Genomic DNA, 19497 nt, shown 5'->3' with positions numbered 1-19497 from the left:
CAGGCAACTGTGCGAGATGCTGAGGATACAGCAACCAAACGCAGGGACTGTATCTTCTGGAGCTTCCAGCCTCACAGGAGGACAGTCAATCAAACGAGCACAGAGAGGCGGAAATTTAGTGACAGAGGGTGCCTTCCCTAGACAGAGGTTTTTTGAGGAACAACATCCTTATTGCACAAATATTGCAGTGGTGTTGACGGAGTCCCTCCCTTTCTTGTCTCGGCCCTACCTTCTATTCAGGTGCGTGGAGAATCCTGGGAACCTGCACACAGGTGCTGGGCAACACCTGGACGAAGAAACTTTTTGGGGTCTAGGGAAGCACAGGAGGTAGACCAGTAGTCTGGAGTTAGAACCACGTTTCCTGAGAAGGAGCAGAAGTCATCCAGACAGAAAGTGGGAAGTGCCTGCTGCAGGACTGGAGCTGTCCCAGGAAAAGGTTCCTCCTCGGTGCAAGCAGGAAAGGCGTTGGAAGACCTGAAAGAAAATGAGTATGTCTGGAATGCAGTACCCAGAAAGGGGAGCCTGGGGAAAGAGGCAGGGAGACTGAGAAGGCCTTGATGAGAACCAGAGCCAGGAGGTGGACGTAATTTACCCTCAGCCAAGGGAAGAGTCATCAAAGGGGTTGAAGCACAAGAATGACACGGCCACACCTGTGTCAGGATGAATCAGGTGGGGTATGGAGAATACATTCTCTGTGAAAACATCCAGGAAAATGCCACTGTCATGTCTCAGGTCTGTCTTATCTTAGGTTACCCAAATGACTTGCTTTATATTTTTGCTTTGTCTTGTCTTTGTTTATAACTTAAATCCATTAAAAAAGTTGCAGCCGCTGCATCACTAGGTGGTATAACCACATGCAGTATCATGTCAGGGCCACGGTAACAGAGGCCCACAGGCCGAGTACCTTAAACGGCAGAAATCTAGTTTCTCACAGTCCTGGGGGCTGGAAGTCTGAGATCAAGCTATTGGCAAGGTTGGTTTCTTCTGGGGCCTCTCTCCTTGGCTTCTAGACGGCTGTCTTCTCCATGTCTTCATATTGCAGTCCCTCTTTACCAATTTGTGTCCTAATTTCTTCTTATAAGGACACCAGTTATATGGGATTAGGGCCAACCCAAATGGCCTCACTGAAGCTTAATTACCTCTTTGCGGACCCTCCCTCCTCATACAGTCACAGTCTGAGGTATTGGAGATTAGGACTTCAACATATGAATTTTGGGGTGTTGTGGGGAGATGCAGTTTATCCCATAACACTCTACTTAAGTAAAATGCTTTTTCCAAAATGTTGCAGCAGAAGAATTTTGAGGCAAAGGAGCCAACAAATTTTCTCTTGAAACTCTGGGAGCTCAAGCAGTCCAATTTAATTAAATTCATTTGCTACCAAGTAAATGCCTGTGCACACAATGTACTCCTCTAGAGAAAAGCCTATTGTCACTGCATCTATATAATTGAATCACAAAAGATGCCTCCCTTGCCTCCCCCCATGCCATCAAGTCCTTTCATCTGTTTCCAATAAGGGAAAAAAGAGAACTCTTCTGGGCATGTTTACATTTTATCTTTAAACAAAACTAAATGGAATTTGACATGGTAAAGCCAGGCCATGTTACATATCAATGTGAAATGAAATGTTTCTTGGGCCAGGTGTTGCCCAGCACCTGTGTGCAGGTTCCCAGTATTCTCCACACACTTGAATAGAATGTGGGGCCCAGAGAGGAAAGGGAGGGACTCAGTCAACACCACTGCAATATTTGTGCAAGAAGATGTTCCTTAAAAAACCTTTAGTGCCTTTTATTGACTTTAAAAGTCACAGTTTTCCTTAAATACTTCTTTTTCCCAATTTCACTGTAACTTACATAATATTCTCTTACATAAAAATTACTCTCCAGACTGAAATTCTTCATTCTGACATCTGTCCAAAAATGTTTCTTCTGCAACTTGCAGTCGTAACTACTTGTTTTAATACCACCACCTCCTTCTTCCTGCTGTCACGTTCTTGCAGAAAAGGCAAGTGGAAAGAAAACATTCCTCCTGGGATCCCAGGAAATGCAGTATAAATCTCTGTTGAGTGATTTGCCATATTTATGTAACCAGTAGAAAACAAACACAGACAAGTACTACAATCAGGAAGCTCCAGTTTGCTCTATTTTTAAAAACCTTGGTCTGCTTTCTTCAGAAAGAGATTCAGCTGAAGTCAGAGTTTATAGAGTCCTTATCAGCAAGGCCATCCCCTGCAATGATCAGCCTAAAGACCTCCCATTCAAAAAGTTAGGGGACAAAAACTAGACCATATGCCCAAGTTAGCATAGTCCATATTTTCGGGAGTCCATAGCCCTACCTATAGTGCAAAAGTGGGAATGACAGAATTTACTATGGTAGCTAGAGTAGCATGGTGTGACAGGAAAAAAAATCACTGACAAAGAATGACATTTTGAGGCAGAACTTTATAATGAACTTGTTATGTACGAAGTAGAAGGCCTCTGTCTTGAAATCTTCATTAAGTATCCAGGGCTGATGTTTCCTTGAGATTTTCAATCTCTCTGATATGAGACCAGAGATTATTTGCAATTTAGTTATTGAATATTCTAAATTACTGGGTCATAGAGTCACTTTACATTTACTGTAACCCCAATTGGAATTTTGAGAGAGATCAGCAATTTTATTCTAGACATTTTCTGAAAGAACAAAAAAATAGCTAATATATAATAGTTTAGAAAAATAAAGAAAAATGGAGATTTCTTTTCCTTACCAGAAGCAAAACATACTCTAGAGACTTCTATTTCTGGGGAAATGAAGTAGATGCACATTTACCTAGTCCCTCCAATAAGTATAACTAAAAACCCTAGAGATTGTATATAAGACAAACATCAGAATACTTCAATTGGCAGACAGAAGAAAGCAGACTGTTTAGGGGCTTTGGGACCCAAGGAAGACTTGGAGATGAGTTCTCTGGGCTTTCTTTTGCCCCTTATATCTTAGACTGGATACTGGAGAAGCCAGAGTCTGTAAACACCAATGTGCCCTGGACAAAAAAAGTTCCAAAAAAAGATCTGCTTCCCCTAGACAGAGAATCAGGAAAGGGGCAGCCTAGCAAGACAGAAAACTTTCAGACAATAACTACTGTATTCAAACCAAATGCCACAGAAAAAACTGTGGTGGGAATCCAGCGCTTACAGGTGGCTGAGTGGGGACGCTTGACTTTCCCTCCTGACAGGCCAATAGGGTGCCCCAGCTCTCCGCTGGGTGGCAGCAAGCCACCTTGTGTCTGGTGGCATCAGTGGATATCACATGGGGAGCCTGTGCTTCCAATCTGACTCACATATAACAAGGTTCCTTCTTCTTTCAAAGGTGGTGTCCCAAGAGGCTTAGTAGAAAGTCAAGACCTTCTCTATCCATCAGCAGGAGAAAGGCCCCACACCCAGCTGCCTGAAAGAATGGATAAATTCCAAGTTCAGAAACACTTGAAGCCTAAAGAGTATGCTCCCAAATAATCCATAGGTCAAAGAGAGGGTCTCAAGAGAAATAAAAAAATACTGAACTAAATGAAAAGGAAAACACATCTTATCAAAATGTGTGGGACACAGCCAAAATAATGCTGAGAGAGAAATTCATAGCAATAAATGTTTACATAAGAAAAAAGTAAAATTCTCAGCCAGGCGCAGTGGCTAATGCCTGTAATCCCAGCACTTTGGGAGGCTGAGGTGGGTGGATCACAACGTCAGGAGGTTGAGACCAGCCTGGCCAATATGGTGAAACCCCGTCTCTACTAAAAATACAAAAATTAGCCAGGCTTGGTGACATGCACCTGTAATCCCAGCTACTTGGGAGGCTGAGGCAGGAGAATTGCTTGAACCCAGGAGGTGGGGGTTGCAGTGAGCCGAGATCATGCCACTGCATTCCAGCCTGGGCGACAGAGCGAGACTCTGTCTCAGAAAAAAAAAAAAAGATAAAAAGTAAAATTCTCAAATGAGTAATATAAGCTCTCACTACAAGAGACTAGAGAAAGAAGAGCAAAATAAATCTATAGCAAGCAGAAGGAAAAAAGTAATAAAGATAAGAGCAGGAATCAGTAAAATCATGAGCAGAAAAACAGTAGAGAAAACCAATGAAATAAAAAGTCTGGTTCTTAGGAAAGATCAATAAAATTGACAAATCTCTAGTAAGACTAATAAAAAAGAGAGAAGACACAAATGGTTGATATCAGAAATGAAACAGAGGATATGATGACAGATCCTGTAAACATCAGAAGGACAATAAATGAATACTATGAACAACTGTACATACATACATTTGACAACTTAGGTGAAATGAACCAATTTCTCAAAAAGTACACTGCCACAATTAACCTAACATGAAATAGATAATTTAAATATCTGTTTAACAATTAAGACAGTTGAATTTGTAATTTAAAACTCCTCCACAAATAATCTCTAGGCCCAGATGATTTCACTGGAGAATTTTACCAACTGTTTAAAAAAGAATTATCATCAATTCTACAAAAATCTTCAAGAAAATAAAAGGGAAGGAAATATGTTCAACTCATTCTATGAAGCCAGTATTACCCTAATACCAAAATCAGACAAAGACAGAAAACAAACAAACAAACATAGACCAATATCCTCATGAAGATGCAAAAATTCTTAACAAAAAATTAGCAAATAGAATTCACTGCTGTATAAAAATAATTATATACCATGTTCAAGGTACGCAAGGCTGGTTCAATATTTTAAAAATCAATCAATGTAATCCACTATATTTATAAGCTAAAGAAGAAAAATCACACGATCATATCAATTCATGAAGAAAAGCATTTGAAAAGTTTAACACTCATTTATGATACAAAATTCTCAGAAAACTAGTAGAGGGGAATTTCAACTTGATAAAGAATATGTACAAAAAACCGTACAGCTAAAATCATACATAATGGAGAAAATTGGAATGGTTTTCTACTATGACTGGGAACAAGGCAAGAATATCCACACTGTCATTGCTCTATTCAGCAAAGTGCTGGAAGTTGTAGGCACTGTAAGAAGCAAGAAAAGGAAACACAAGTCATGTAGACACTAAAGAAAGATATAAAACTGCTTCTACTTGCAGGTGACATGATGACCTATGTAGAAAGTCCCACGGAAAATACAAAACCAAAAAACCCAAACTCTTGGAACTAATAAATGAGTTTAACAACTCATTTATAAGCAGGATATAAGGGCAACTGTAAAAAAAGTCAGTTTTATTTCTATATGCTAGCAAGGAACATGTGTAAAACAAAATTTAAAATACAATGCCAGTTATAATCACTCAGATAATAATGAAATACTTGGGCATAAATCAGAGAAAACATGTATGGGACATGTATGCTAAAAACTACAAAGTACTGGTTGAAAACCTAAATTAATGGAGACAGAATTTGGGTTCATGGATTGGAAGACTCAACATAGTGAGAATGTCAATTCTTTCCAAATTAGCAGACAGGGTTAGCACCATTCCTATCAAATCCTAGGAAGATTTTTAAAATAGATATAGACAAGACTATTCTAAAAATCTATATGAAAAACAAAGGAACTAGAATAACTAAAATAATTCTAGAAAAAAAGAAAAAAGTGGAAGCAATCACTTTACCCAATTTCAAGACTTACTATGTGGTTACAATAATCGGTACTGTGGTACTGGCAGAGGGATAGACATACAGGTCACCAGAACAGAATAGTGGACTTGCAGGTAGTTTCACAAGTATGGCCAATTGATTTTTGATGGAGTTGCAAAAATAATTTGATGGAGAAAGGATAGGCTTTTCAACAGATAGTGCTGGAGCCATTGGATATCCACACACAAGAATGGAATGGAATGGAATGGAATGGAATGGAATAGAATAGAATAGAATAGAATAGAATAGAATAGAATAGAATAGAATAGAATAGAATAGAATAGAACAGAATAGACTTAAACCTCACGCCTAATGCAGAGGTTTACTCGAAATGGATCATAGATTTAAAAATAAACCATAAAGCTTTTAGAAAAAAAAGAAGAAAACATTTGGGTCCTAGGGCTTGGTAAAGAGTTTTCAGTCATGCCATCAAAACACATTCCATATAACCAGCTTAGAGGAACATAAATGAGCTGAAAATCACAGCATGAGAACTTCGTGAAGCGTACACAAGTATCAATAGCCAAATCAACCAAGCAGAAGAAAGAATATCAGAGTTTGAAGACCATTTTGCTGAAATAAGGCAGGCAGACAAGATTAGAGAAAAAAAGAATGAAAAGGAATGAATGAAACCACTGACAATTATGGGACTATGTAAAAAGACTGAAGCTATGATTAATTGGAATACCTGAAAGAGACAGGGAGAATGGAACCAAGTTAGAAAACACACCTCAGGATATTATCCAGGAGAACCTCCCAACCTAGCAAGATAGGCCAACATTCAAATTCAGGAAATACAGAAAACATCACTAAGATACTCCACGAGAAGATCAACCCCAAGACACATAATTATCAGATTCTCCAAGGTCAAAATGAAGGAAAAAATTTAAGGGCAGCCAGAAAGAAAGGCCAGGCCACCTACAAAGGGAAGCCTATCAGACTAACAGTGGATCTTTCAATAGAAACCCTACAAGCCAGAAGAGAGTGGGGGCCAATATTCAACATTCTTAAAGAAAAAAATGTTCAACCTAGAACTTCATATCCAGCCAAACTAAGCTTCATAAGCAAAGGAGAAATAAAATCATTTTCAGAAAAGCAAATGCTGAGGGATTTCATCACCCCAGGCCTGCCTTGCAAGAGCTCCTGAAGGAAGCACTAAATATGGAAAGGAAAAACCAGTACCAGCCACTGCAAAAACACCAAAATATAAAGACCAATGACACTATGAAGAAACTGCATCAACTAGTGGGCAAAATAACCAGCTAGCATCATTGACGACAGGATCAAACTCACACGTAACAATATTAACTTTAAATGTAAATGGGCTAAAAGCCCCAATTAAAAGACACAGACTGGCAAATTGGATAAAGAGTCATGACCCACTGGTGTGCTGTATTCGGGAGACACATCTCACGTGCAAAGACACACATAGACTCAAAATAAAGAGATGGAGGAAAATTGACCAAGCAAATGGAAAGAAAAAAAAAAAAAAGGCAAGGGTTGCAATTTTAGTCTCTGACAAAACAGACTTTAAACCAACAAAGATCAAAAAAGACAAAGAAGGGCATTGCATAATGGTAAAAGGATCAATTCAACAAGAAGAGCTAACTATGCTAAATACATATGCACCCAATACAGGAGCACCCAGATTCATAAAACAAGTTCTTAGAGACCTACAAAGAGACTTAGACTCCCACACAATTATAGTGGGAGACTTTTAACACCCCACTGTCAATATCAGACAGACCAACAAGACAGAAAATTAACAAGGATATTCAGGACTTGAACTCAGCTCTGGATCAAGCAGACCTAATAGACATCTACAGAGCTCTCCACCCCAAATCAACAGAATATACATTCTTCTCAGTGCCACATGTCACTTATTCTAAAATCAACCACATAATTGGAAGTAAAACACTCCTCAGCAAATGTAAAAGAACCAAAATCATAACATACAGTCTCTCAGATCACAGTGCAATCAAATTGGAACTCAGGATTAAGAAACTCACTCATAACCACACAACTACATGGAAATTGAACAACTTGCTCCTGAATGACTCCTGGGTAAATAAATAAATTAAGGCAGAAATCAAGAAGTTCTTTGAAACCAATGAGAATAAAGAGACAATTTACCAGAATCTCTGGGACACAGCTAAAACAGTGTTAAGAGGGAAATTTATAGCACTAAATGCCCATGTCAAAGAGCTAGAAAGATCTCAAACTGATGCCCTAACATCACAATTAAAAGAACTAGAGAAGCAAGAGCAAACACATTCAAAAGCTAGCAGAAAACAAGAAATAACTAAGATCAGAGCAGAACTGAAGGCGATTAGAGACATGAAAAACCCTTCAAAAAATCTATGAATCCAGGAGCTGGTTTTTTAAAAAAAATTAACAAAATAGATAGACTGCTAGCTAGACTAATAAAGAAAAGAGAAAAGAATCAAATAGACACAATAAAAAATGATAAAGAGGATATCACCACTGATCCCGCTAAGTACCAACTACCACCAGAAAATACTATAAACACCTCTATGCAAATAAACTAGAAAATCTAGAAGAAATTGATACATTCCAGAACAGATACATCCTTCAAAGACTAAAGCAGGAAGAAGTTGAATCCCTGAATAGATGAATAACAAGTTCTGAAATTGAGGCAGTAATTAATAGCTTACCAATAAAAAAAAAAAACAGGGCCAGATGGATTCACAGCTGAATTCTACCAGAGGTACAGAGAGGAGCTGGTACCATTCCCTCTGAAACTATTCCAAACAATTGAAAAGGAGGGAATCTTCCCTAACTCATTTTATGAGGCCAGCATCATCCTGATACCAAAACCTGGCAGAGACACAACAACAACAACGAAAATAAACTTCAGACCGATATCCCTGATGAACATCAATGCAAAAATCCTCAATAAAAATACTGGGAAACCAAATCCAGCAGCACATCAAAAGCTTATCCACCATGATCAAGTAGGCTTCATCTCTGGGATGCAAGGCTGGTTCAAAATATGCAAATCAATAAACGTAATCCTTCACATAAACAGAACCAATGACAAAAACCACATGATTGTCTCAATAGATGCAGAAAAGGCCTTCAATAAAATTCAACATCCCTTCATATTAAAAACTCTCAATAAACTAGATATTGGTGGACCATTATCTCAAAATAATAAGAACTATTTATGACAAACCTACAGCCAATATTATACTGAATAGGCAAAAGCTGGAAGCATTTCCTTTGCAAACCTTCTGCACAGCAAAAGAAACTATCATCAGAGTGAACAGGCAACCTACAGAATGGGAGAAAATTTCTGCAATCTATCCATCTGACAAAGATCTAATATCCAGAATCTACAAGGAACTTAAACAAATTTACAAGAAAAAACAACCCCATCAAAAAGTGGGCAAAGGATATGAACAGATACTTCTCAAAAGAAGACATTTATGCAGCCAACAAACATATGAAAAAAAGCTCAACATCGCTGATCTTTAGAGAAATACAAATCAAAATCACAGTGAGATACCATCTCATGCCAGTCAGAACGGAGATTATTAAAAAGTCAAGAAACAATAGATGCTGACGAGGCTGTGGAGAAATAGTGCTTTTACACTGTTGATAGGAGTGTAAATTAGTTCAACCATTGTAGAAGACAGTGTGGCAATTCCTCAAGTATCTAGAACCAGAAATAGCATTTGACCCAGCAATCCCATTACTGGGTATATAGCCAAAGGAATAGAAATCATTCTACTATAAAGACACATGCACACGTATGTTTATTCCAGCACTATTTACAATAGCAAAGACATGGAACCAACCCAAATGTCCATTGATGATAGACTGGATAAAGAAAATGTGGCACATATATGCCATGGAATACTATGAAGCCATAAAAAGGAATGAGATCGTGTCCTTTGCAGGGACATGGATGAAGCTGGAGGCCATCATCCTTAGCAAACTAACACAGGAACAGAAAACCAAACACAGTATGTTCTCACTCATAAGTGGGAGTTGAACAATGAGAATCCATGGACACAGGGAGGGGAACAACACACACCGGGGTCTGTCAGGGGATGGGGGGTGAGGGGAGGGACAAATAGCTAATGCATGTGGGGCTTAAAACCTAGATGACGTGCTGATGGGTGCAGCAAACCACCATGGCACACGTATACCTATATAACAAATCTGCACGTTCTGCACATGTATCCTGGAACTTTAAGTAAAACAAACAGACAAACAAATACATTCTATAAAAGCAAAAAGTTAATACATTGGACTTTATCAAAAGTTAAAACTTTTGTTTTGCAAAAGACCCTGCTAGGAACATGGAAAGAAAAGCTACAGCTTGGGATAAAATATTTGCAAGCCACATCTGGCAGAGGACTCATATCTAGAATAACAAAGAACTCTCAGAAATCAGCATTAAAAGACAACAATCCAACTGGAAAATGGGCAAAAGGCAAGAAGAGGATATGCAGATGGAAAATGAGTGCTTGAAAAGATGAATTCAACGTCAAACCATATTGGGATATCACTATACATTTATTAGGCCAACTAAACTTTAAAAATAGTGGTAACCCTAAATGCTGGTGAAGAAGCAGAAAAACGGTATCTTTCATACATTGCTGGTGAGGATGTCAAATGATACAGGCATTCTATTGTTTTGTTTTGTTTTGTTTTTTGGTATGGAGTCTCACTCTGTCACCCAGGCTGGAGTGCAGTGGTGTGATCTCGGCTCACTGCAACCTCCGCCTCCTGAGTTCAAGTGATTTCCTGCCTCAGCCTCCTAAGTAGCTGGGATTACAGGTGTGCACCACCATGCCCAGCTAATTTTTGTATTTTTAGTAGAGACGAGGTTTCACCATGTTGGTCAGGCTGGTCTCAAACTCCTGACCTCGTGATCTGCCCGCCTCGGCCTCCCAAAGTGCTGGGATTACAGGCGTGAGTCACCGTGCCCGGCTGATACAGGCATTCTTAAAAGTCATTTGGCAATTTCTTAGAAAACTAAGCTTACACTAACCATACAATCTAGCCACTGATTTCCTCGGCTTTTATCTCAATCAGCTCAATGAAAATTTATATCTGCACAAAACCTATAAATAATTGTTTGTAGCAGCTTTATTTGTATTACCAAAAAGTGGAAACAATGACAGGATTCCTCAATGGATGAATGGTTAAGCAAACTAGAATACATCGTACATGGAATACTACTCAGAAATAAAAAAGAAAACAAGTTATTGAAACATACAATACTTGGATGGGTCTCAAAAGCATTATGCTGAACAAAAATGTCAATATCAAAAGGGCCAACACTGCATGATTTCGTATGTATATAAAAATATATATTTTGTTAATTCGAGAATGCTGTGTGTGTATATATATACAATTTTGTTAAACATTCAAGAATTAACAAAATTGTATAGATAGATAGATACACACACCTTCTTATTAATTCAAGAATTAACAAAATTGTAGAGATAGGAAGCAGATTAGTGATTGCCAGGGATTAGGAATGATGGGGTGGGAATGGAGGTGGGTGTGAACAGGAAGATCTTTGTAGTGATGGAATACTTTTGTATCTTGATTGTAGTGGTACTTACACAAATTTGCACATGTGATAAAATGACACAGAGCTATAAGCACACTGTACAATGTCAAGGTCCTTGTTTTGCTATTGTACTATAGTTATGTAAGATATAAGTAACCAATGGGGGAAACTGGGGAAGGGTACCTGGGACTTCTATGTACTATCTTTGTAACTTCTTATCATCTATAATTATATTTTCAAGAGCACTAACCCTAACATAATATAAAGTTACAAAAATTAAAGCAATGTGGTAATAACAGAGACTAGTGTATCAGTGGAACAGAGTCCAAAGTTCCAACAATTAAATATGGAAATTTCACATAATAATAGTGGCATTTCAAATCCAAAAGTATGGATTATTTAACTGAGAAAATAGGCAAGCCAAAACAAAACAAGTTAGCCACATGTATAAATTCATAAATATGTCAAGTCACTCACATAAATTCCAGAAGCTTTCAATAACTAAAATCCTAATTATTAGTGGCAGAAAACATATATTATTTTTATAATATCCAGGTGGAAGGAGTCTTTCTAAGCATGATACAGAATTCGGAAGCCTGAAGGAGAAGGATAACAGAGCTGATACTTAGAAATAATACTTTGTGATTCTGGAAGCTATATCATAAATAAAGCAAGACCTATGACAAATTTTGAGGATATATTTGGGACACAGTAATGAATAATACATAAAATACCTAATGAGAAAGAAAATAGATAATAGAAAAACAGACCAAAGGAATGAACAGAGAAAAAAATTAAAATGCCAAAGAAGCTCAATGTTACCAATAATTAATGAAATGCAAATGAATATACTAAGACATCATAAAACATTTATCACAGTGGCAATGATTTAAAATAACTCACTATACCTAGTGTTCTGAGGCTGTGAGGAAATGGGCACTCATAGAAAGTTCATGCGTAGCGTAGAAGCTATTTGGATCACAATTTGGCAATAGCTAGAAAAATTTAAACATGATGACCCTTGGATCCAGTAGTTTAAATTCTAGAAATTTATCTCATAAAATTATTTGGGCAAGGGTGTCAGCATATCTGGAAGAGGAAGTTATTTGCAGCACTGTTTCTAATTTTCCAAAGTTAAAACCACTATAGACTCTTTCACTCAACAGTTAATTGGTACATAAAATGTGTTGTCTCCATTTATTAGAATTATTGTGCAGGTTTTAAGAATTGTGGAACAAAACTACATGTACTATAAATACTTGCAAAGGCAGGGAGTATCAGTTTAAGTGAAACTTGAATTTTAAAGAATGAGGATGCAATTTAAGCTTCTATCATATATTAGCAATTGTACATGGGTGTGTGTCTATATATAGATACACCTATGTACACACACACACATATTTACACATACTTATGTAATCATAGAATCCCTTTATAAAAGGATCCAGAATAAATAATAAATCTTTCTAGAGAGAACTGTGGGATGGGGAATTTGGGAAGGATTATTTATTTTCTTTAATATACTTTCAATCTTTATTAAAGTGATGTAAAAATATTGCTTAAAATATGAAATGAGACCGGGTGCTGTGGCTCACGCCTGTAATCCCAGCACTTTGGGAGGCTGAGGCAGGTGGATCACGGGGTCAGGAGTTCAAGACCAGCCTGGCCAAGATGGTGAAATGGTGTCTCTACTAAAAATACAAAAAAATTAGCTGGGCGTGGTGGCAGGTGCCTGTAATCCCAGCTACTCGGGAGGCTGAGGCAGAGAATTGCTTGAACCCGGGAGGCGGAGGTTGCAGTGAGCCAAGATCATGCCACTGCACTCTAGCCTGGGTGACAGAGCGAGACTCCGTCTAAAAAAAAAAAAAAAAGGGAATGGTACACAAAGTTTAAAGTGAAAACTGGCCTTAGATGTTAGATGTGGGTTAAAAGTCTCCAGGTGGTGGCTGTGGCCTGTAATCCCAGCACTTTGGGAAGCTGAGATGGGTGGATCACCTGAGGTCAGGGGTTCAAGACCAGCCTGGCCAGAATAGTAAAACTCCATCTCTACTAAAAAAATACAAAAATTAGCCAGATGTGGTGGTGGATGCCTGTAATCCCAGCTACTTGGGAGGCTGAGGCAGGAGAATCGCTTGAACCTGGGAGGCGGAGGTTGCAGTGAGCCGAGATCATGCCACTGCACTCCAGCCTGGGGTGACAAGAGCGAGACTCCATGTCAAAAAAAATAGAAGTCTCCAGTTAAAGATAATTTGACAAGGGAAAAAACCACTATTGAAATAAAGTAAGTAACACTGGAAATAAAAAAGAAGAAACCATGAATTAGGCCAACGCAGGAATCTACACATCAGCATAGACCTAGACTTACCTTCCTGTTTTGTGACTTTATGACACAGCACTGTTGAGTGGTTACTGATATTTCCAAAGGAACTAAACCTCTTCATGTGGTTTAAGAGACAACATGGCCAGGAAGTGGGACGGAAGGACCCGGCAGCAGGGCGTGATCGTCTCCCTGGTGTATGAAGGGCAGTGATCAGACAGACACCATCAACGGGAGAGTGTGCTTGTTCAGCTGTGGTAGTCAATGGGAGTAACCGGTTGTGTCTTCCTTGGTTGGGGACAGGGAAAGAAGGAGGTGCCCAGAGTATAATGTACCAACAATTTCTCCAAGACACCAACAGCCTGCTAGAACTTCTGCCTTGTTTCCACTGTTTCACAAAGATGCCATACAAAGTGGTGGCACTTGGAAAGCTTTGTCCCTAAACAACATGAGGCCGAGCGCGGTGGCTCATGCCTGTAATCCCAGCACTTTGAGAGGCCGAGGTGGGCGGATCATGAGGTCAGGAGATCGAGACCATCGTGGCTAACACGGTAAAACCCCATCTTTACTAAAAATACAAAAAATTAGCCGGGTGTGGTGGCGGGTGCCTGTAGTCCCAGCTACTTGGGAGGCTGAGGCAGGAGAATGGCGTGAACCAGGGAGATGGAGCTTTCAGTGAGCTGAGATCATGCCACTGCACTCCAGCCTGGGCGACAGAGTGAGACTCTGTCTCAAAAAAAAAAAATAAGTAAATAAAAAAATAAAATAAAACAACACGATGGACCTAGTAAAGGTCTTCAAGGGTCTGTGTTGCATCAGCTTCAGGCTTTCCATGGCAAGCCATAAAAAGAATCTAAAATATGCTCGTTCTTGACAGACCCTAGTCTCTAAATTTCAGATTTCACGCATCATTCAAATTATTAATCTTCTTTTCAAATGGTTCTGGGGACTGCCAAGCATGCGATTTTTTCTTAGTATTTTATGTCTTTCTTTTTTACGTTAACAAGCGGCAGTGTTTTCTTTGTGGAATTAAACTCCACAAAAATATCTTTGCAAGCAGATTTGTGTCTTGATAACAATCTGTTGATTAATTTGGCGGCAGAATGCTGATGGAGTGCGTGAATCTCTGGGAAGACTTCCAGCAGATACACATCAGTGTAATTAAACGCTTCCAGCATTTTACAACTGTCAGGATGATGTTTTACCATTCTGACACCCACCCTGGCTTCAGCTTGAAGGGGAGTGTGTGTGTGTCTTTCACCACAGTTCATGTGCTAGTTCACACTGCCTACCCCCCGGTTTCTTTGCTGGATTCCTTGAAGACGCAAGAGGGTTGAAGATACAGGAGGTTGAAGATACAGGAGGGATACAGAAATATCCGAGGGTTGCAGCTTCATCTGTTCTTCCACCTTTCCCCAAAGATCCTTCTCTGCTTTCTCCAAAGGTGATGCTGATAATCAGGAAGGCAGTCCAGGAGGTGGGGAAGAGGGGAAGAGCATAGGTTTTTGGAATGAAACAAGACCATATTTAAATCCTGGTGCCATTTACAAGTTTTGGGAGATAATCTGTTTCGTCTTGTGTCTAATGGAGTAGGAACATCTTAATAGGAGACTTGGGAATTAGAAGGCAATGTTTGGGAAGTACTCATTAGTCCAGGGACATGGATATATGGGACTTAGAAGTCCTTAGTAGCTGCTAAAATGCAAAAGGCTTTTACACTTTTTGAAACAGCTTTACTTATATTGAATCTTGTAACCCCTCCAGCAAGCCAGGGAGGTGGGTGGGGCAGAGATGTTTACATCCTCTTCGAGAGGAGGAATATGAGGCATTAGTCGATTGCACAGCTTGGCCAGGGCTTTCCAGACCAAACCACCCTTTGGTGCCTTTGGGGTGGGGTGGAGAGGGATCAGAGACGCGAACACAAAGACTGAGCGTGAGGGTGAGGTGAGAGTGTGGAGGACAACTCCGGGACCTGCTGAAACCTTTGGGACTACCTTTTGGCATAGTCGATGGGGCAGCTCAGGAACTCTTTACTGTTTGTCTTTTTGTGAGTGACTCTTAGCGTTGACTCCCCAGCGTGGTAAATCCTTTTCATAATAGGAGTGGTTGCACCCAGGGGATTCATTTTTGGGAAGTAGAAAAGAAACAGGGATTATTTAGAGTCCGTGTCTTAAAATTCATGGTAATTCTACCTGTGTGGGACTGCAGTTTAACTTTGCTCTGTCTTGTGCATCATAGAATCCTGAAAGCTAGTACAGTTTAACCCTTTTCTGTTATTCCATAGCCACGTGGTAATGCCTGACCTGATAGCATTTTGAGGTTCATGCAGTGCTCTCGGATATGTCATTCACAGTGAGCAGAACATTCATTAGGACAGGGGTTTTTGAGTGTTGTGGCCACAGTCTTGCAGCTACTTATAGCAGAGTTAGTCAGGGCTCAAATGTCTTTCTCATCTCTGCTCAAGCCTTCTGGAGATGGGAAACGTCTATGGTCCACACATTGCAGCCCATGATAAAAGACACCTCCTTGCGCTGAAATTGTTTCTGCTTGATTCTCCTCCATCAACTATGCGTTCTTTATTTCAAATATGTGTTTGTGTAGCTTCTGTTGGTAACTTATGAAACAGAGCCAAATCCCTCTTCTAGAGGGTATCTCTTCACAAATTTAGCGACAACCCTCATGCACCCACCATGCCTTCCTTTGTATTCCTCTTTTCAGGACATGACCCCCAGCCTGTGTGTCCCCCACACAGTGACGAGAGTTTTAGACCCCTCCCATTCTAGTTGCTTTGCTTGAGAGACACCCCAGTCCATCCTTTACAACATGCTTCTTGCCCACAGCCATGGTGCTCCAGTGTGGTCTAAACCTTCAAAGTAGAGCGTGTGTTCATCCGTGGGTCTCCAGCCCCAGGCCCTGGCAGACTAAAATACCCAAACAGAGAGCAGGCAGTCACGGCATCCTAACGTAAACTTGCTCCTTGGCTTTTGTTCTATCTTCAATGCTTCACTGTATTTTGGCGGCGGGTTTGGGCACCACTGGATCCTGCACTTACTCTCTTACATGTGGACTTCTGTCTTCCCTCTGCTTGGTAGTGAGTTTGGGCATCGCCATCATCTCCTTGGATGAGAAGCCCCTGGATACCTGGAACTCTACAGACAGGTTCATCCCAGGGAATGAGAGCTGGAGAATACACATGTGGAGGAACTATGACTGCCTTTGTTCTATATATGGCAAGTTTTTAATACACCTATGGCCACATTAGCTTTGTGAAAAGCTATTGAATGAGTTTACAGTTCACTAAGCCCCACCTCCTAGTCTTCACGTGTCTTGTTTTGTATGTGCTGTTAATTTCTTGGATTCAAGTAGAGGACTTCATGTTTATTCCTCTCATACTTTCCTTTGTAATATCTACTCTTCATCCTGCAGTTCAAGGTATTCTCGGACTCCACCTTGTCATCGTGAGTACTCACCATTCTTCAAAGCTTCCAATCATTCATTAAGCTTAGTTAAATTTAATTAATTAATTTTAACATTTTGCTTTCAATTCCTTTTTATTTCAATAGCTTTAGGTGTACAAGAGGTTTTTGGTTACATGGGTGAATTGTATAGTGGTGGAGTCTGGGCTTTTAGCGTACTCATCCCCCAAATAGTGTACAGTGTACCTGATAGGTCATTTCAAAAGGTTTCCCAGAATCCTTTCTTCTTTTCCACTTTTGCAATCTTTCCTCATTTCCCCCTTCTTTCCCACCTAATAGAGAAGTGACATTTCACTTCTCTTTTACACACACACATACACACACAGACACACACACACACACACACATTTTCTTCACTTGGGATATGAGTCAGTGTTAAACCAAGAGTAACCTCACCAAGAAATTCGGCAATTAGGTAAGGACCATAAAGCTCCACAGGAGAACTACCAGAGGCTCACAAACCTCCAAGGCGTGGTCCATGTGAGAAATCTCGGAGGAGTAGGAAGGCCCTGGGAACTCCACTGTGAGAAAATGCAACTCAAAATCAAGGAATGCTGCTCCAAGTCAATTCGTCAAAAATATATGATGGAGAAGAAGTAGAAGTAAAAAGTTTCCACTAAATGTCAAGGATATTACACAGGGGACTAAGAAAGCCTTTACCATTTGAGTTCCTGAGGAATCCATCAAAGGAGGCAATGTATGCACAAATTCTGCTTGAACTGTGTTTGGGACCTGGGACCCAGACAGCGGCAGGAGACAGGAGAGGAATGTGGCGCACTCCAGAACTCAGGACAAAGTGCCTGCTAGTTTCTAATATGAGTGAAACAGGTTTATCCAGCATTTCAACACTCATTTTAAATGCATTTAAATTCAGTGTTAATGTTGGAACATTTCAGTAATGCATCGTATCACTGTAATGTTGTCTTCACCATGTCAAATGCCTCCTGGAAGTTCCTGCTGCCCATAGAGTGAATCTAAGCTCTGTTACTGGGACATCCAGTCCACATACATGAAACATTTCTAGTATTTAGTATACAACCATATTTAGAAATATATAATATATAAAATATATCAGAGATTGACAAACTATGACTCATGGGCCCACTACATGCTTTTGTAAATAAACTTTTATTGCCACACAGCTATACTCATTCATTTACATATTGTTTATGGCTGCTTTTGCTATGATGGCAGAGTTCAGTCGTTGCAACATAGGCCATATGTCCTGCAAGGCTGAAATATTTACTATCTCCCCCTTTAAGATAAAGTTTGCCCAACCTGTCATACATAATATAACATATGACATCTAACATGTAATATATCATACATGCTATATTTATAAAAATAATAATATACTAAATTGTGTATAATATGAAATATATGATAATATATCATGTTAGATCATAACTCATCTATAATTCTTATACTTGTCCAAAGTTTGGGGATAAGGTATTTGCTGGTTTGCATAGTTGAACCATTAGAGCATTTCTCTAGTTTAGATAAATTGTTGTGTTAGAATATCTAAAAATTGTGGGTTTGGTTAGAATATATGGAAACTGTTCTGCAAAAATAGTGATTGATGCAGCAATTAAAAACCACAATTCTAGTTATGTTTTCCAAATAAATGGTTAACAGATGGAGTAACTTTTAAGGCTGGTTCACATCAAGGATTGTGGTTCAAATTGGGGTTGAGTGATTGATTCTCTCAGCCATTTAGAGAACACACACATTGGCGCAGTCAGTAGATTTGAATTTTGTGGCCCAGGCAGAGAAACAGCTTTGGGGTCTAGAGCATTCAAAAGCTAATTTGGGAGGAAGTGGTATAAAAATCCAAATGTGTTGAACAGATTTATGGAGATTTTTCACTGTGTGTTTCTCTGACCCATTCAATTTGCTATGCTTTGCTCTTTGGCTAAGTCTTCACTGCAAAGTACCAGGGTAGAACTGTTCTGTGACATTATGCAGGCTTTATCCCACAAGATGACATGAGAAATCAGACCATTTATTTCATGGAAAGCCCGCAGTGTGTACTTGAGCCTTATTTTCTGCCCTCTGATTGCAACAGCAGGTAGGCCTCGGTTGCTTTGTAAGTAATAACAAAGCTGTCTCATTCTAACCTACGCAGATGCAGTAGGACTTTGGTTCACAGGCGTTAATGAAGAGTACATAAACTTTTGGCAGACTTGCACACCTCTTTCTGTTTGTTGACAAAGAGACATTGCATAGTCTTACTGGAGCCAAACAATTCTCATCTAATGCATATGAATATTCACTGAATGCACAGGAATTAAATTATAAAGATGTCTGTTACACCATGAGGGACTTACCACTAAGCTGGGCACTTCTTGTTTATTTGGAATGTCAACTAAGAATGCTTCATCTGAATGAGACAATAAACTTTTTAGTATCCCTCTGCTAAACTCAGACAAACTATTAAGTATGTGTATGATGTGGCAGCTGGCGTGGCCAGTGGTCCGCACACTCCCTCTGGAGTCGGATCAGCAGTATGGCACTG

The 19497-nt window shown here is 39.5% G+C and overlaps 1 long non-coding RNA gene across 1 annotated transcript; it reads right to left on the bottom strand.

The window, feature by feature from the left end:
- Positions 1 to 252: 252 nt before the first annotated feature.
- LOC131384524 (uncharacterized) lies at positions 253 to 5811 on the bottom strand. The gene is made up of 3 exons (XR_009215451.1): positions 5631 to 5811; positions 3314 to 3420; positions 253 to 474 (listed from the first exon to the last, which is right to left on the bottom strand). It is a non-coding gene; the product is annotated as an uncharacterized LOC131384524 (long non-coding RNA).
- Between the last annotated feature and the right edge of the window lie 13686 nt (positions 5812 to 19497).

This window comes from Hylobates moloch, unplaced genomic scaffold, assembly GCF_009828535.3.
Source record: "Hylobates moloch isolate HMO894 unplaced genomic scaffold, HMol_V3 SCAFFOLD_10, whole genome shotgun sequence".
Taxonomy (NCBI): domain Eukaryota; kingdom Metazoa; phylum Chordata; class Mammalia; order Primates; family Hylobatidae; genus Hylobates; species Hylobates moloch.
This window is presented reverse-complemented; position numbering and strand designations above follow the sequence as displayed.